At 46.0% G+C, this 18,966-nt stretch overlaps 1 protein-coding gene across 3 annotated transcripts in view; it reads right to left on the bottom strand.

Moving 5' to 3' along the window:
- Positions 1 to 13,525, bottom strand: part of LOC102463105 (scavenger receptor cysteine-rich type 1 protein M130-like) — a 111,931-nt gene extending 98,406 nt beyond the window's left edge. For all 3 annotated transcript variants that reach the window (XM_075902548.1, XM_075902594.1, XM_075902557.1), the window contains exon 1: positions 13,130 to 13,525. The gene's annotated coding sequence lies outside the window, so the exon portion shown is untranslated. The remainder of the gene's footprint in view (positions 1 to 13,129) is intronic.
- Between the last annotated feature and the right edge of the window lie 5,441 nt (positions 13,526 to 18,966).

Here is an 18,966-nt window from a genome sequence, read left to right as displayed (position 1 = left end):
ACAGAAAGGTTGAATCAATCCTTTGAGGCTGGGAAGTGTCCTGACTCAGTGGGCCAAATTTACAACCATTATTAGCAGATAACACTTCCCAAAATTCATCAGCTCTGCCAGTATCTTGTACCCCCTGCTCCTCTTTCTGCTATTCCAGTCCTGGGTTTCCCACACTGCTCTGTCAATCCCCTCAAACTTCTTCTGTAAATGTCCCAGCAAACAAAGTCTTATGATTTGTAACATATATTCAAATGCCATTAATTTACTCCTGCCTGGCAGGAAAGTAAGTCATTTGAGTTTGCTGTAATCTGCATTGTTCCCATGCCAGAAAGGAAATGACAAACCCCTCAGAGGGTTTTCTCTTAATAGGCACTGTCAAAATGAGGCCCATCCATCATTCACTGAGACCTCTCCCTCTTGTAAAATGCAGAAATCACAGCTAAGCAAAATACTTGTCTGTTTTCAGGCTTGCAAACTTCCACAAACTTTACCCTTGTTCAATTCATTGTCACTTCTTGTAGGTTTCATTGGTTGATAAGATTCTTCACTAGCCATTTTATTCAGTCAAACACATTTAGGCTGCGTCTAGACTGGCATGATTTTCCACAAATGCTTTTAACGGAAAAGTTTTTCCGTTAAAAGCATTTGTGGAAAAGAGCATCTAGATTGGCACAGATGTTTTTGCCATTTTCGCCATCAGGGCTTTTTTGCGCAAAACAGTCCTCCCCTATCTACACTGGCCCTCTTGCGCAAATACATTTGTGTAAGAGGGCTTATCCCTGAGTGGAAGCATCATAGTATTTGCGCAAGAACACTGACAATCTTACATTAGATCGTCAGTGTTCTTGCGCAAATTCAAGCGGCCAGTGTAGACAGCTGGCAAATTTTTGCGTGAAAACTTGCCAGTCTAGACGCAGCCTTAGTGGATGTCTCAGTTATATCTACAGCAGAGCTCAAACAACCAAGTTCAAAGGCAAACACAGACTTTTTTAAAGTCTCTTGTTCTGTTTTGTGTGGTTGGTTTGGATATACTTCAACATGGCTTAAATATTGCTTCTTCTCCATGGCCTGAAAAAACATTGGTTCTTGTGGTGCGTGGCATTATCTCTTTCCATAGTTTATGAGCCCTTCTGACATGCTCATTATGTTCTAGAAGTTGCCAGACATCAGCCATAGAAGCAATGTGTGTGTGGCACAGCCTTGCATATGTGGTCATACGTAATAAACACTCCAACTCATCCGATGAAGTGGATTTTACCCATTAAAGCTCATGATCTAATATATGTGTTAGGCTCTAGGGTGCATCTACACTGCACACTTAGCTCGAAATAGGCTATGCAATTCAAGCTGTGCAAATTGTATAGCTTATTTCAAATTAATTTCAAAATAGCCTATTTCATAATTTGGTGCTACAAAATTGATTAGAACAGCACCAAATTTAGAAATAAATGGCTATTCCAAAATGTCCCTTACTCCTACTGGAACAAGGTTTTCAGGGACATCGGAAGAGCGAGCCCATTATATTTCAAAATAACGGGCTTGCTTCAAAGATGTGGATTCCCAAAATATCACCACAGTGTATACATACTGTAAGGTGCCAGAGGGCTGCTTGTTTTAAAGCAGGGGTGGGAAACAGTTTTTGGGTCGGGGGCCACTAACCCACAGAAACATCAGTCGGGGTTGCACACAAGTGAGAAGCAAAGCATGGGGGGGGGAGCAGGCTAATAGATTTTGGAGCACCATCATTGGAGCCAATGCCAGAGGCCTCTGCAATCACAAGAAGCTGATAAGGTAAGAGATTCCTTGTCAATCTGATTTAAGGGGAAATCCCTTCCTGATCTCAACTTTGGCAGCTAGTATGACCCTGAGACTGTGAGCAAGAGAAACCAGCCAGGCATCTATGAAATATGAATCTCTGTATGACCTCATAGCGCTCTTGCACCCTTGTCTAATGTCTCACTTCTCAGTGTGGCCCTGTCCTCAACACTCCCACCCGACAGATGTCCAACTGGAATATTCTTCCTGACCACTGAAAGTGACCATCCAGCCCTGAGACTTGAGGTTTGATATTAGCTATTGCTTTAATGGAGAGCTGCAAACATTAAGAAAATGGTGCTGGCAATCTGGCTCTCCCCATGGCCTAGCAAGGAAAGGAGTGAACAGAGGGATTCATAGATTCTAAGTCATAGCAATAGGCCTAAGTAAATAATTAGCGTAGACACTATGGGGTACGTCTAGACTACATGGCTTTGTTGACGGAGCCACGTAGTCTAGACGTACCCCAGAATATAGGGAAAATACAAGAATAAAGAGTATGTGTCATATTTGCACTTTACATAAAAATATAATACGAACAAGCAACATGGGTTCAGCTGGCTGCACAATAACCTGGTTTATGATGTCTCAGAGGGGTGGTCATGTTAGTCGGTAACTTTAAAACCTAGCTACCAAAGTTGAGATCAGGAAGTGATTTCCCCTTAAATCAGATTGACAAGGAATCTCTTACCTTATCAGCTTCTTGTGATTGCAGAGGCCTCTGGTATTGGTGGCCCCTTGATCCCTCCTGTGCTCTAATGTGGCACACAACATCTTAAGGCTCCCATATGTCTATTTTTGACAGCAAAATTTACAATCCAAATTTACTTAGATGCTTTGAAAATTGCGCCTCAGGCATTTGTACCACACAATTCCAACTGCCTCTCATACCGACAAAAACCTGACCTCTCTCCTATGCCAATAACTCCTCTTTCTCCCTTAGCAGTTTCTGCAACCCAGGGATGTATTTCCAACACTAAATCCAGCAGCATGTTGAACACTGATAAAATAGGGACAGAATCAAGGTTCCCTCTAAGCTGAGAGTCCCCTCCCTACAGCTGAGAGAGACTCGCTACTGTGTCCTCATCAGGGAGCTGCTGCTGTCACTGAGGGGGAAGTGCACCCCCCGCCACCCCAGCTAGGCAGCTCCATGTGCATAGCCCTGAGCCCCTGGGTGAGCGAGGCTGATTAAGCAGCTGCTGGACCATGATGCCATGCAGCTTAGAGGGAACCTTGGACAGCATACAAATAAATGGACTTCAATGTCAAAATAAATCACACAGCAGCTGTGTTATTGTGGGGTTTTACCAGGCAGTTCTTCCACACCACCCAGCCAGGATGACATGTCTGAGCAGGAGCAAGTCCCCGCTGCACTGAAGCAGCAGTTGGGGAGATGTATTCCATAATCTCTCACAAGCTTATAGATCAACATACAGCCAGCACCGTAATTATCTCAGTGATCAATGTTCACACTTCCCTCCCTCTGTCAGCGATCTGCATCCAGGAGTGCATCCATAGACTCAAAAGGGATGGGGGGGGGGGGTGGCGGGCTGAGAGCCCTGCCTTTCAGCTCCAGATGTCCCCCAAGTTCTTGACTCCCTGCTTCCCACTGCCCTACTGGGGTCTCAGCTCCTTGCTTCTTGCCAGGAGCCTGGGAGCCACCTATGGAGCTGTGAGCCGGGTGCAGCTAGACTCCCAGAGGGAGACTGGAGCTTCAGCACAGCTGGGCTTTCACTGAGGAACAGAAAGTGCAGAGCCCAAGTTTCTGGGGACAAGGAGCTGGAGGGGGCAGCCCCCCACCCACTCTGTTGACAGCTGGAGGTGTGAGCCCAGCTTTCTTATCAATTTCACATCTCCAGCAGAGAGCATGAAATTGCCAAGAATGACACCCTACAGCCAATGCAAGTAGCCTGCAGTGTCTACACAGATACTGCATTGCTCTTATTGCACCAACATAAGCCATAGGCCTGTCCCAGTGGTGGAGTTATTCCGTCGGTGTAGAAGGGCACTTCTGTAGACTTCAGCTGGGCAGGAACAATATGAACCTGGCTAGCGGGGAAGTTTTTTATGTGCTTTTCATGGCTTACGGTAGGGAACAGACAAATATACATTTGGGGATTATGTTGTAATTGCTCCAAGCGACAGCTCCTACAGCCTTGTGTTTACACCTGACTATTAGATCTGAACAAATAAAGCTATGAACATAATGCAAGGTTGGGAGCATAATTTCAGGTTTCCAACTAGCAATAGGAATTGAGCAAACTTCTGGTTTCAAATGTCAGGGAAGTTAAACAATGTGAGCTCAATAACTGGTCTCAGAACTGGAGGTACGAGAAGATTGTGCCACATTTGTGCTGGCATCATTCCAATAACTGCTCCCCAGCCTGGAACATACTGATACTTTGGTGTGGTTGGGATTTGTGAGAAAGTCAATATTGCACATCTGAGGAAGATTCCCAGCTGACTAGATTATGACTGATGATAGTTAAGCTTGGGTTTAGTAAGTGGGATTTCCTCATGAATGGGGATTGATGATATAGACCAAAATTAGCAGACAATATTAAAAGAATTTTTGCAAGACCCAGAAAAATGGGAGCTTCTCATTGATATCTACTGCATTGCAGAGATCCACAATGGAAACAGGTCTCCTGCATTTATTCTTCTTCTTGTTCTAGGCACTGTACAAACATGTAATAGGAAGATGTCACCTGCCCTGAAGTTTACAGTCTAAGCATGGCTTGCTCTTGCAGCTCTCCTTCATGTGATAGTTCCATTGAAGCCAGAGGGACCAATTCCATAGGGGTAAGAGTTGTAGGGATGGGGCTTTGGAACAAAATTACCAGAAAAAAAATGTTTCCCACTCTGAGAAACATACAACATACCACAAACATCCCATTTTTAAAGTTGTGCGTCTTCAGAGTTAACCCAGTATTTTTTTCTTTAAAAGCTGTTGTCTCCCAATCAGTTGTCAAGATCTTGTAGGGTCTGCTAATGAGAAAAAACAGAAAGCTCTTCTTTGCCTTCAACATGCTCATCATCCTTGCAGCTCTGCATGAAGACAATTGCTGTAGTCAAATTGCTATAGGAAGAGTCAGGAGGATTTTCCCCGCAATGTACAGTTGGCCATATTTATACTCTTTCCCCAAGCATCAGGGGGTGGCCACACCTGATAATGGACTGATGCTCTGAGCTGGCACAACCATTTTTAGATGCTTGGGTAGTGTGCTTTGCTCACATGCTTAGGGTCAAATGTATGACTAGATTTGTGTCGGGAAGAAATTTTCCCTCAGGACAAATTGGCAGCGATATTCAGGACATTCACCTTTCTCTATGGCTTATCTACTAGGATCAGCTTGCCATATCTCACCAGTTCCCTGCCATTAGAGGGTGCTCAGGCATTGGTGGTACATCTCAGTGACTCTCATTCTCTGCCTGTGGAACACAACAGTTCAGTCTTTTAGAACTAAAATTCTTTGTTTTAACCCACCTTAGTAGGCTCATAAAGGGGTATCTGGATGAAACATAACATACAGGAGACCTAGCTAGATGATGTTATGCAGGCCTGGGCAAAATACCCTGCATGGGCCAGATTGGCCCACTAAGCCACAGATCTGGCCTGTGGATGCAACGGGGAGCCTGCCAATCTAGATGCTCTTTTCTGCAAATGCTTTAAACGGAAAACTTTTCCATTAAAAGCATTTGCGGAAAATCATGCCAGTCTAGAGGTAGCCAGCATATTCAATAACACTGCTGAAGCCTCTGTGCGTAGTCCCTGCCCCTCCCCCCATGTTCTATCTTCTCTTCCCCTCCCCATCATGGCATGCACAAGTTGGCCCCAGAGACAGTTCCTAGTGTTTATCCCAAAGCTGGACAAACAGTGTGGGAGTTCAGTGTGTAATGCTGTGAAAATGTGCAGTTCATTTGTAAAGACTGATAGTAAATATACTGAAATTACTTTTCATAGCACAATATTGCTGTTGCGTTCCTGTATTGCACTGTACTTATTTTTAGGTTTCTTCAGACAAAAGAAAAATAGGCAACACAACTGCTATTATTCTAATCTAAATGGATTTATGTAGTGTGACTAGGTCATCTGAAGAGCCCACCCTACGGATTATATGCAATGGTAACAGACACATTATGTATCCCCGTGGAAAATAATAAATACAGGCTGCCTATTGATCTGTTGAGGATGCATTGGTTCATTTATTTGAGAGTTTTAAGTTTCAAATTTAACAATAAAACACACATTCTTCCCCAAGTTTACGTTCTCCAGGCTTTTTTTTTTTCTTGGTTTCCATCGCCATCATTTTGCAATCAACCTGAAGCTTTAAAGAAGGAATGACACCACCTTTTAGCAAAGGAGATATTCCTGATCCTAATCAAATACCCATTTGTAACCAGAGATCTGCACTATTATATGCCTATGGTGCCATGGCATCTAAAGGCCAGGATGGGTAATGCAAAAGCAGCACTTATGACAATCCTGAGGAGTATGAAACAATCATCATTCATAATAAAAGCGAGGAGGAGTCCTGTGGCACCTTATAGACTAACTGAAGTGTAGGAGCATAAGCTTTCGTGGGCAAAGACCCACTTCGTCAGATTCATTCATAATGAAACCTAGAACTTCTCAAAATTCAACATTTTGCATTTTAGAGGATAATATAGCATTGGGCCAAGCACCTCAATTATAAATGCATATATGCAGTATGGAAGAAAAAAGGTTAAAAACCCTTTTGGCCTTTAACTCAAAAACACATTGCCTGTCACTAGTAATGGTCTCTAAGGGACAGCCACTAGACAGTAACTTATCTCAATGGCTGGGCTGAACATTTGGGGGGTAAGGATAGTCTTTGGCAGTAACCGGACAGTTTTATCCCAGTGGCAGGAACAGAAGCCTGGAAGAAAACCCAGATCACTTACCTTGATCATTTCATTTCAAGGCATTTTAAAATGATTCCTAATGTTTTTGGAAATTGACATCTGGATTCTGTTTACTTTCTAGCCGGATCAGAGTTTGAGATTGAACATGGTTGCAGTACAGATGTAGCATTTAGCTTATATGAAAGATTTGAATATTAAGATGCTGAGCTTGTAAAAGAACCAGATACACAGGAGTGAGGAGCGGGGAGAATCTCTAAATTGCCTGGCAATTCTGCCCACACCTTCCATAGAAGTGACTGGAGGAGGGCCATGAAGCAGAATTCAGAGCCCTATCTAGATCCACTCATATCAACCTTCACTCCATGATTTTCCCCATGAAAAGTGCTTGCTGAAAAAGTCTGCCCAGTAGACACAGGTGAAACCAGGTATTTTCACAAACTCCCCCAAGAGAGGGTGTACCCTTCCCAATTTCTCCAACATCTCCCATTTGTCAACTAGTTACATCCCAGTATTGCCCAAGTTATCAATTTTGGTTAGTGGTGGGTTAGAAATCACTTGAATGATGGGATAATTATAGACTCCAAGGTCAGAAGGGACCATCATGATTATCTAGTCTGACCCCCTGCACAATGCAGGCCACAGACTCTCACCCACCCCCTCCTAGAATAATCCTCTCACCTATATCTCAGATATTGAAGCCTTCAAATAGTTTGAAGACCCCAACATGCAGAGAATCCTCCAGCTGTGATCTGTACCCCATGCTATAGAAGGTGGCGAAAATCCTCCAGGGACTCTTCCAATCTACCCTGGAGGAAAATTCCTTCCGGATCCCAAATATGGAGATCAGCTAAATCCTGAGCACGTGGGCAAGACTCACCAGCCAGACACCCAGAAAGTTCTCTATAGTAACTCCTATCATCCCTCCATTGGCCTATTTCCCACTGATAATGAATGGTCAATTAGTTACCAAGATCATGTTATCTCATCAAGCCATCCCCTTCATGAACCCATCTAGTTTAATCTTGAAGCTAGATAAAGCTTTTGCTCCCACTACTTCCCTTGGAAGGCCGTTCCAGAACCTCACTCCTCTAATGGTTAGAAACCTTCGTCTAATCTCAAGTCTAAACTTCCTACTAGCCAGCTTATATCCATTTGTTCTTGTGTCCACATTGGTATTAAGTTTAAATAATTCCTCTCCCTCTCCCTCTCCCTCCCTGGTATTTATCCCTCTAATATATTTAAAGAGAGCAATCATGTCTCCCCTCACCCTTCTTTTGGTTAAGGTAAACAAGCCAAGCTCCTTGGCTGTGTCTAGACTGGCCAGTTTTTCCAGAAAATCAGCTGCTTTTCCGAAAAAACTTGCCAGCTGTCTACACTGGCAGCTTGAATTTCTGCAAAAGCACTGAGGGTATGTCTACACTACCCCGCTAGTTCGAACTAGCGGGGTAATGTATGCATACCGCACTTGCTAATGAAGCCCGGGATTTGAATTTCCCAGGCTTCATTAGCATAAGCGGGGAGCCGCCATTTTTAAATCCCACCTGCTTCGAACCCCGTGCAGCGCGGCTACACGGGGCTCGAACTAGGTAGTTCGGACTAGGGTGCCTATTCCAAACTACCGGTACACCTCATTTCACGAGGAGTAACGGTAGTTCGGAATGGGAACCTAGTCCGAACTACCTAGTTCGAACCCCGTGTAGCCGCGCTGCACGGGGTTCGAAGCATCAGGGATTTAAAAATGGCGGCTCCCCGCTTATGCTAATGAAGCCCGGGAAATTCAAATCCCGGGCTTCATTAGCAAGTGCGGTATGCATACATTACCCCGCTAGTTCGAACTAGCAGGGTAGTGTAGACATACCCTGACTTCCTACTGTAAGAAATCAGTGCTTCTTGCGGAAATACTATTCTGCTCCCGTTCAGGCAAAAGTCCTTTTGCAACAAGCCCCCATCTGGCTGCAGCATCATAACAGCACTGCACCCGCCCACACCCTCCAACCCTGAGCCCCTCACATCTCCTGCCACAACACTGCTGCACAAGCCCCACTCTGCAAATCTGTGTCCCCGGCCCATCTTCATACCTACCCCCCGCCCGCGCCCGGGGCTCTCTCTGGGCCTCGGCCTCCAGCCCCCCCACGGCTGAGCTGGGGGCAGCGGGGCGCTCGGGAGGCGGAGGCTTGTCAATGGAGAGAACAATTTGCAGCGCACGTGACCCCGCTGCGCGAGGCCGCATCCTTCCCAGCGCATTACTGAGCCCGCGGGTCTGGGGGGGGGCTCGCGGGGCAGCGCCCCTCCCCCAGAAGCCAAGCGCCGCCCCGCCAGATTTCGCAACCAACCCCCTCCAGCCTCGCACGCGCAGCGCTGGTGACGACAGCTTGATGGGGGCGCTTCCCGCTCCTCTCTCACCTACATCGCATTGACCCGCCTCCGCTGCAGACTCTGCTCCCAGTGATTGGCCCCGCTTGGTCACGTGAGTGGTGGGCGCAGCGCGAGAGAGGTTCGGAGCCTGTGATGCCAGGAAAGGGGCGGGGCCACGCGGGAAAGCTTTGGGCGGTAAAGCGCTGCTGCGCCTCTTGGCGCCTGTTTCCTTCGTGCCCCCTGTGGCACAGGCCCGGGCACTTCTGCCTCGGTAGCTGTCATGGCCGCCCACTTCCCCCGGCCCGGACCCGGAGGCGGGGCTGCTCCGCGATGATGAGTAATTTCTGTGTAAAAAGCATGCTGAGTGTAAATGTAATGAGTATGAATGCCGCTGCCCAGGTCTCTGAGAAGTAAGCTGATTCTAGCCGCCCCAGGGCTCTCCCACGAGGGAGTTCTGAAAGCAAGGGGGGTCAGCTGAACCTCGAGACCGAGTGGATATATGAGAGAGTGACGACTCTCCTTATTTTATGAACTGCTGCTAAAGTCTAATTCTTAAGTACTAGGATGGGGGGAGGTCAGTCTAAGCAAGGTTCTTCGCCTTCGAAAGGCACCACTGCACATTATATGTACATGCATTACAATCCAAACACCTGCAGGTACGTGAAAGGTTGGATAATGAACCCTAGGCTGGCACAACTGAAGCTTTTCTCGGGAGGCCTTATGGCCTTTTGTAGCCAATGCTTTCAAAAGAACCAGAGTATCAATTTTGCAGGATTCAAAAGAAGGGGAAGCTAACAAAAGATCATCCACATATTGTATGAGTACAGATTTTTCTGGAAAGACTATGTCATCGAGGTCTTTCTTTAAGATTTGAGAAAATAGAGATGGGGATTCAGTATACCCTTGAGGTAACCGGGTCCAAGTATATTGACGTTCCCTATAGGTGAAAGCAAACAAATATTAGCTATCTTGATCAATAGGAATAGAAAAGAAGGCTGAACAAAGGTCCACAACAGTAAAACAAGTGGCTGTAGAGGGTATACAAGAAAGAATGGTAGCTGGGTTTGGAACCACTGGAAAAGATGGCAGGACAACAGCATTAACTGCACGGAGATCCTGCACAAAACGATAGGTATTCTTTCCTGGTTTTTTCACAGGGAAGATAGGAGTATTTTACAAAGGCTAGAAACAGGAACAATTATACCCTGTGCTATTAAAGAGTCTATTACTGGAGCAATCCCTTCTTCCGCTTCAGGGCACAGCGGATACTGTGGCACTCTAGGAAGAGGCTTCAAAGGATCAACAAGAATTTTAACTGGTTTAGCTGTCCCAATCTGCCCCACCTCATTCACATGTTTGGACCATAAGTAAGAGGGGACTTGTGATAGTAAATCAACAAGATCGTTACTGAGAGGCAAACCCTGCTGGGCTGGTTCCTCGGTTTGCAGGGTAGCCAGCACTTGATTGGTATTCTCATCAGGGACATTTAAGAACACTCCATCTGGAGTACAGTAGATAGTGCAGCCCAATTTGCACAAAATATCTCGTCCCAGTATATTCACAGGGGAGGATGCACTAAGTAAAAAGGCTGATCTGAAATGGGCCCCAAGATAACAGAAAGGGATTTTGTGACAGGATGAGGAACGGGTTGGTTCAAAATACCAACAGCAGTGACAGATGAGCATGACAAGGGAACAGAGGGGAAATCTGCAGACCTTAAAGCTGATCTGCTAGCACCAGTATCTACAAGACAAGCTACAGACTGACCTGCTATTTCACAATTAACATATGGCCCTGTTTGAGAAATGGGGAGTAAAGGATTCATGATGCAATTACTTTCCCTCAGGCTGACCTAGTAAGAATTAACTTGCGGAGGAAAGGCAGGTGCAACAGGGTTTGGGAAAGGAGGAGGGGGAAGAGGCAACGAGGGGTGTGGAGATGATCGGTTCGGGCACTCATTTCTCCAATGACCCTCCTGGCCACAGTAATGACATGCCGTACTCCTTAGCTGGGGAGGGCATGAGGAAACTCTTCCTCTCCTCCGTGCTCCACCCCGTGCTCTTCCCCCCCTTCCTCCATAGGTCTGTAACCGTAAAGCCATAAGCTTTGATTCAGCATTTTCCTTCTTCTGCTCTAAGCAAGCTGCACAATGATTTGCAACTACTACCAATTCAGAAAGGGGCTTGGCTTGCCAGCCAATGCAAATTGTCTTTAGCTGTTGCTGAACCTTTGGCAAAAGTCCCGTACAAAAGCAGCCCCAACTGCCTCTTTGGCATTATCAGCTGGTTGCTCAAATACCCTTGTTAGACAATCTAAATAATCGGCAGGGAGTTCGCCTTTGTCTTGCTTACAGCCACTGATTTTTGTCCAATCAGTTTTCTTCGGGCTAACCTCTGAAATGGCGTCCAACAGACGGCCTTTAGCGTCAGCCAGGGGTTGCCCATTTCCAGGGTCCGCATTTGGCCAGTTTGCCTGAGCTGTGGGCCGTTTTTGGGCTTCAGGTGGCAATATGACTCGTAAGAGCTGGTTAACGTCAGCCCATGAAGTATCATAACACTGGAATACTATCTTGAGTTCCTCTTTAAATTTCCCAGGTTCCTCCCTGAATTTTGGAAATCCCTGAGCTAGATTTTAAGGTCCCCTGGTGTCCAAGGGGCATGTACAGTAACTAGGACATCTCCAGCACCAGGTAATTGTCGTAAGGGAGCCATGACTAAAGGGGTACCCTGGACTGTTGTGGCTATTTGATTTCTAGTGCGTGCTGCAATTGGGGTGTAGGACCCGGTAGAATTAAACGAACCGGGGGACTGGTCAGAATCAAACCCCCCGTTTCGTTGACTGCTAGGCAGTGTTGGTGAAGAAAAACTCTCTCCAGAAAGATTAATCTGTGGGGGTGAAGCCTGGGCTGATGAGTCTGATGCTACAGGGAGACACAGCCTGCCAAGAGAAAGTTGGAGGGGGATGGAACGGCGGCAGCGGCAGCGGCCTTGGAGCAACGCTAAAGAAATCCACTATATCTTCAGCTGTCTCTTCCTCGCTCTTAGCCTTAATTAAGTGGGGATACAAAGGAGCCAAGGGAGCTAAGGAGGTGGATTGGATGGGAAGACATCCAGATGCCTTACATTTTAATTTCAAATCCTGTACTTGTGTTTTTAGTTTTTCCTGAGAGTCCTTTAGACTCCGCATTCGGGACTCATGGAGTCTCTTTGTGGCTTCCTCCCACCAATAGACAAATGGTCCCCACTGCGCATCTGGGATTTTTGGTGAACTAAGGGTTTCTCTGAGGTATAGAATCTTATCATAATCAAAAGTACCCTGGTGTGGAAATTGTTTAGATGGATTACCACTTGTGAAAAGATTCCAATCTTTCACGTACCTGCAGGTGTTTGGATTGTAATGCATGTACATATAATGTGCAGTGGTGCCTTTCGAAGGCGAAGAACCTTGCTTAGACTGACCTCCCCCCATCCTAGTACTTAAGAGTTAGACGTTAGCAGCAGTTCATAAAATAAGGAGAGTCGTCACTCTCTCCTATATCCACTCGGTCTCGAGGTTCAGCTGACCCCCCTTGCTTTCAGAACTCCCTCGTGGGAGAGCCCTGGGGCGGCTAGAATCAGCTTACTTCTCAGAGACCTGGGCAGCGGCATTCATACTCATTACATTTACACTCAGCATGCTTTTTACACAGAAATTTTCTTAAACATTTAGATGCATCATTCTTTGTGGACCTCGTCCACATTTGGGGCGGCAACCAACACTGTTCCCCCCAGGGGCGGCAAACAACACGTTTCCCCCCAGAACCACAGCAGTTCCCAGCACTGCATAAACCTAGGTGCCTTATGTCCGGACGCAATACAATTTCCTCCCATACCCGAGGCGGCACCACCAATACCTCAGCAGTTCCCAGCACTGCATAAACGTAGGCCTACTCGGGGGTAACAAAAACAACCTCCCCCTAACCGATTTGCGTCTGACCTTGTTGCAGATTCAAGACGTTCGGATGGCGTGAGCCCAACGAGGCAGACGGCTCGACAGGCAGTCCTCCCTCTGACCCCCTCACAGATTTCAAAAGGTCTCTTACCTCTCGCAAGGCGCCTTGGGGTTAGCAGGGGAGACGGCCCGCAGCAGCTGCCGCTGCCCTCACCCAGGCGTTGCCATCTCAGTCACGGCACCAAATTGTGGAAGAAAACAAGCCTTCACTCTGTGTTGTGTTTAAGCATCAAGTTGCCAGAGGCAGTTTATTCGAGCAATATTGCAAGGGAAGATATCCATAAGCGGATCTTCAAATACAAAACAATTAAAAGCCAATATATATACTTTTCTATTACATATAACATTAAACAATTACTTCCCTGCCCACTCAGTTCCCATCGGACACTGTCTTATCTCAAGGCTCTCACTGAGGTAAGCATTCCACTCTTATCAATATGGGAGAGACAGAAAGGCGAACACAGCGTCTCTTCTGGCTCTCGCGCTAGCAGGAGTCAGAGTGACCCAGACTCTTGCTCTGCTACTGACAGATTTGGAAATGGTCACCCAAATCCCCTTTTCCTTAGTCCTGCTTCCACACTGTCTTAAACCCGGCTTCCCTTCTGCCCGGGCCGACAGACGGCTCACCTCATGACTGTGTGTCTGTAACTTCTGCCCTTACCCGTCCACAGGATGACCTTACCGACATGCCCCTGCAGAACCCTGATCTTATATACCGTACTTTGTAGATGGTTCTTGTTCGCATGATTCTAAGGGGAAATTAATTGCTGGATATGCTGTATGCTCTTTACATGCCGTGATTGAAAGTGCTTCTCTGACTTCTGTCCTGTCAGCTCAGATTGCAAAGCTCATTGCTTTGACTAGGGCGTGTGTTTTGGCTCAGCATAAAACTGTCACTGTTTACACTGATTCTCAATATGCTTTTGGAGTGGGACATGATTATGGTTTGCTGTGGAAACACAGAGGCTTTCTTACATCCTCTGGTTCCCCTATCAAGAATGGTCAATATGTGTCTGCTCTCTTAGATGCCCTTTTGTTACCCAAAGCTATTGCTGTTGTAAAGTGCACTGCACATCAAACCCTTCATGATGAAGTTACGCGTGGGAATGCTTTGGCTGATAAGGCGGCCAATCACGCTGCCCTTTTTGCCCCCCCTCGGGCTGACTGTACTTTTGCCTTAATGGAACAACCTCCTCTAGCTTCCCTGGACGATCTTGCTAGGATTCAGGAGATGGCACCAGAAACTGAGAAACATTCTTGGAGTGTTGCTGGGTGCATATTACGCCCTGATCGCCTTTGGCGCTCCCCGGACAGCCGCCTGGTTGCGCCTAGGGTGCTCTTGCCCTATTTTGCTCGCGTGCACCATGGTGTGGCACACGTGAGCAAAGGGGGGATGATTAATGCTGTTAGTCAAGACTGGTTTGCACCAGATTTTTCTTCTGTGGCCCAGCACTACTGCCAACAGTGTACGATTTGCCAACAGCACTATGTTGGTAAGGCTGTTAAGGTAAAACAGGCAGCACATCCCCATCCTAGGGGACCATTTGTAAATATTCAAATTGGTTTTATTCAATTGTATAAATGCTGTAATTATGAATATGTACTAGTATTAGTTGATGTGTTTTCAGGCTGGATTGAAGCCTTTCCCTGTAGGAAGGCAGACGCCAAGACTGTGGTGAAACTTTTACTTAAGGATTTTATACCCAGATTTGGTATACCTGTTAGTATTAACAGTGATCGTGGTACTCATTTTACTGGACAGATTGTAAGAGAATTGTGTACAGCTCTACAGATCCAGCACAACCTCCACTGCCCCCACCACCCGCAGTCTGCTGGGACAGTGGAGCGCCAGAATGGGATTTTGAAAAACAAACTGGCCAAGATTTGTGCAGAAACAAACTTGAAATGGCCAGATGCCCTTCCATTGGCATTAATAAGCATGAGGGCCAGCCCAAATCGGAAAACTGGACTTAGCCCACATGAGACCCTGACAGGGCGCCCGATGCGATTACCAGCAGCGCCCCCGCTGACCCTTGCTCAAATGGACATTCATTTAATGGATGATATTATGCTTAAGTATTACCAGACTTTAATGAAGAGTATTAGGTCCTTTTATTCACAGGTAAAAGAAGCGTTACCCAAGGACCCTGAGCAACCGTGTCATCTGTTGGAACCCGGCGACTGGGTCTACATAAAGGTCCATCAGCGAAAGACTGCTCTAGCCCCATGCTTTAAAGGCCCTTACCAGGTCCTGCTGACCACCAACACCGCTGTGAAGTGCCAAGGGCTGCCTACTTGGACCCATGCTTCTCACTGTAAAAGGACCCCTCCACCTCGAGATGACTCGACTTCGACTACTGATGGGTTTGTCCCTCTTCCTGTTCCTGTTTCTTCTCCTACTAAATAGCAGGAAACGAGGGCAAGGTGAAGTGCTAGTAACCTCTCCCTTGCCCACTAACAGAACTAATATACCTCTGGTATATGTCAGAAGGACCAAATTGTTACAGGGTGATGTGCTAGTAACCTCTCCCTTGCATGATTAAGAATTACTACTATTTCAAGAAAGAAGAAGAAAAATTCGCTCCCCTGACACTGCCATAGTCCAGAACTTTTTAACAACAAAGGACATTAAGAACTGGCCCTGGTGGAAAAGGCAGAGCATTATACACCGGCAAGGAGGGACTTGTGGGACTCGCAGTTGGGAGTGTGGTGTTGAGTGGTTTGGTGGGTTTCTTCCAGGAGCTGCGATCTGTGCTTATGGGCAAATACCAGCAGAATGTACTGCACTCCCCAATTGGCTTTCGGACGATGAATATGAGGGGGAAATCTCGCTCCCCTGGGGCACAGAGCCCCCAGAAGGGTCCGAGGCCGGAGGTCAAATCAGTGAGGCAGGAGAGAAATCTAGAAGGAAAAACTTTATGATGCATGCATGCAGGCTGTCACACCAAGAGTGAAAGCAGCCCTGAGTTACAGGTTTTTGGATCCTTTATACAGAATGCTTAGACAGTTCAGTTGTGGATTGTTTTTCTTTAACATATCAAAGTCTCAGCAGAAGTACTCTGAGACTTCTGTTCACCCCAGGAGTGCTAGAAGTAAGTTTTACAAAACAAAGTCACATGAGAATGTGGAGTGGAGAAGTCTACAAGGCAAACTGTGACAAAGATAAGGGTTTACATGACAAATTATGACAGACTAGGAGTATCCATGAACTTGAGATAGGCATTGTAAGGGTCTTGATTAGAGCTAATTTGATTTCTCTCTGTTACAGGGAGAGAGGCCTGGAAAACTTTTTAACCCTTACAGCAGTTTTCTTTTAGAGAGTTTTGATTTCCTTCACAGTCCCCCCTTTAGACACAATTGGAGTTATTTGAAATCTCCCACAATTACCAAAAGCACCTTGATGCCACCGCTCTCACTACTTCCTCCACCTCCACTGCCATTCCGGAAACCAAATACTGATGATATTGTGTATTCTGATGAAATTCAATGGCCAAGGCCATCACATCTGAGTGACATAGCTAAGTATTGTCTGGAAAATCTATTTTTCAAGGTTCAAAATTTTTCATTTGAGCGAACAATTAAATGGAAGTCAGATGGATCAGTGGAGATAGGGGTTGATGATATTACTGTATATGAACGTGAGCCACTAAATTCTAGCACTGAGGTTAGGTTTTTTTTTGATGGGGTTGACATGATGGCCATCCCCGGGGTTTGTAGTTTGTTGACAGGAAGAGGGCCCTATTGTTATTTGGTTACCCAGTTAGCAAAGGGCCAAATTCAGACTCAGGGAATGTGTTCACCTAATGGAAATTTTACCTGTACTAAGATAATTCCCTTAACCAATAATTTTGCCTGCGCTATTTTGCAATATACTCCTTCTTATGCTATTGATATTAATGTTGCTAAAAATTATATTAAGAGTTTTTAATCAACAGATGTGGTATGATACTGTGTCTAAAAGAGATGATGTGTTAGGATATCGATGGACCATAGTTAATGCCACACTAGGGACTGTAAAATTTACACTGCCTTTGCCCAGCTTTCAGGTCACCTCTTTGTATCCAAACTGTTCTAAAGGGGCTGCCATTCGGTTAGCACAACAGAGGGCATGGGTTTCCACTAGGAGGAAAAGGGACTTAGGAGACCACCTCTGGGACGGTGCCAATAGTGCAGCAGCAGTGTGGAACATATACAGGGGCCAACAACATGAGGAAAGGCTGGGACAGATAGAGGAAGCCACTGAGCTTATTACTGGAGCACAGCTAACCCAAGTTCAGGCTGGAATCGGTGAATTGCATGTTATCTCCGCCCTCAGTTCAATGACCCAGGAATTGCTAACAAAGATGATACTGGATATCACAGAGGCAGAGAAGGAATTGCAGTGGGATCTGGTTTGTTCGGAAATTCAGGATTTCCTGAATGACCAGCTAATGGCCATTCAGAGTGATCTTGGGCATCAGACCTGGCCCACTGCCCTTGCAAATGCCTCAGGGATACCGTCAGAACTGTGGCCCTGGAGACACACTTGGAGATTCTCAGGGTGGAGATGCAGGCACTCACAGTGCTCCTTCCAAGCATACGGGCCGGTTGGAGGGGTGTGGGCCCCCACATACCGAATCTTGCCGGGTCCGTTGGGAGGATGCATGTGGGACTGGGTGATTCACCGAGACATCTGGGAAATTAAACCACCTGGTGCGCCCAGCCAGTTCATAGTCAGTGCTCCTGGAATAACACCTGATATTTGGATAGGGATAGGAAATCAATGGATGCTTTGGCCTTTAGAACCCCCTCAGCTTCAGTGCATACGAAAGCTGAGACCAGGTGAAGTTGTAACTGTGCACGACAGCATTTGCTGGGAAGGTATGGGACAAGGATACACCCTAACAGGACATCTGCTCTTTCAGGCCAATGATAGCTGTGTACACACTAATACCACCATTTTACAAGACATGCACTTTCATCTCACCACAGTTATGGGAAATCATGTCATTTATTGGCCCACAGACAAGGTCCTACAAACAGCCCTTAGATTCCAAATACCCCTTGACTGGACTACCCTAATACCCGACCGATTCCAGAATTTACTTTCACTCATACCAGAGGTCCAGAAAATCTCTGAATTACAAGGTCAAATTCATGTTCTCCAAAATACCTATCAAATTGAGGCACATGCTTTCCACACAGTTTATAGAACATCTCTCCTGTGTACTGATTATGATGTATCGTGTTATGTAACTAAGGCTATGCAGCGACCCCATCATAGAGTTATGGCGGGGATATTAATGATTATATTGCTTTTGCTTATTGTAGGATTATTTTATTGTTGTTATAGAGGATGTACTAATAGAAATAGTTTTCATGTTTATACTAATCGTATATTACCATTGCAATCAATCCATACCTGTGAGGTCAACCCTCTCGATGTTAAAACAAAAATACAATGTTTAATGAATATAGAGATTTGAAGAAGTAGTTGTGCCTAGAGCACAAAAGGGGGGATTGTGGAAGCAGGACTAAGGAAAAGGGGATTTGGGTGACCATTTCCAAATCTGTCATTAGCAGAGCAAGAGTCTGGGTCACTCTGACTCCTGCTAACGCAAGAGCCAGAAGAGACGCTGTGTTCGCCTTTCTGTCTTTCCCATATTGATAAGAGTGGAATGCTTACCTCAGTGAGAGCCTTGAGATAAGACAGTGTCCAATGGGAACTGAGTGGGCAGGGAAGTAATTGTTTAATGTTATATGTAATAGAAAAGTATATATATTGGCTTTTAATTGTTTTGTATTTGAAGATCCGCTTATGGATATCTTCCCTTGCAATATTGCTCGAATAAACTGCCTCTGGCAACTTGTTGCTTAAACACAACGCAGAGTGAAGGCTTGTTTTCTTCCACAGGCCTGAGCCTGGACTCGGGGGCTGGGGCCAGGGAC

The sequence above is a fragment of the Pelodiscus sinensis genome, chromosome 1, assembly GCF_049634645.1.
Source record: "Pelodiscus sinensis isolate JC-2024 chromosome 1, ASM4963464v1, whole genome shotgun sequence".
Lineage (NCBI taxonomy): Eukaryota > Metazoa > Chordata > Testudines > Trionychidae > Pelodiscus > Pelodiscus sinensis.
The sequence above is the reverse complement of the archived record's forward strand: the minus strand, read 5'-3'. Positions and strand labels throughout refer to the sequence as shown.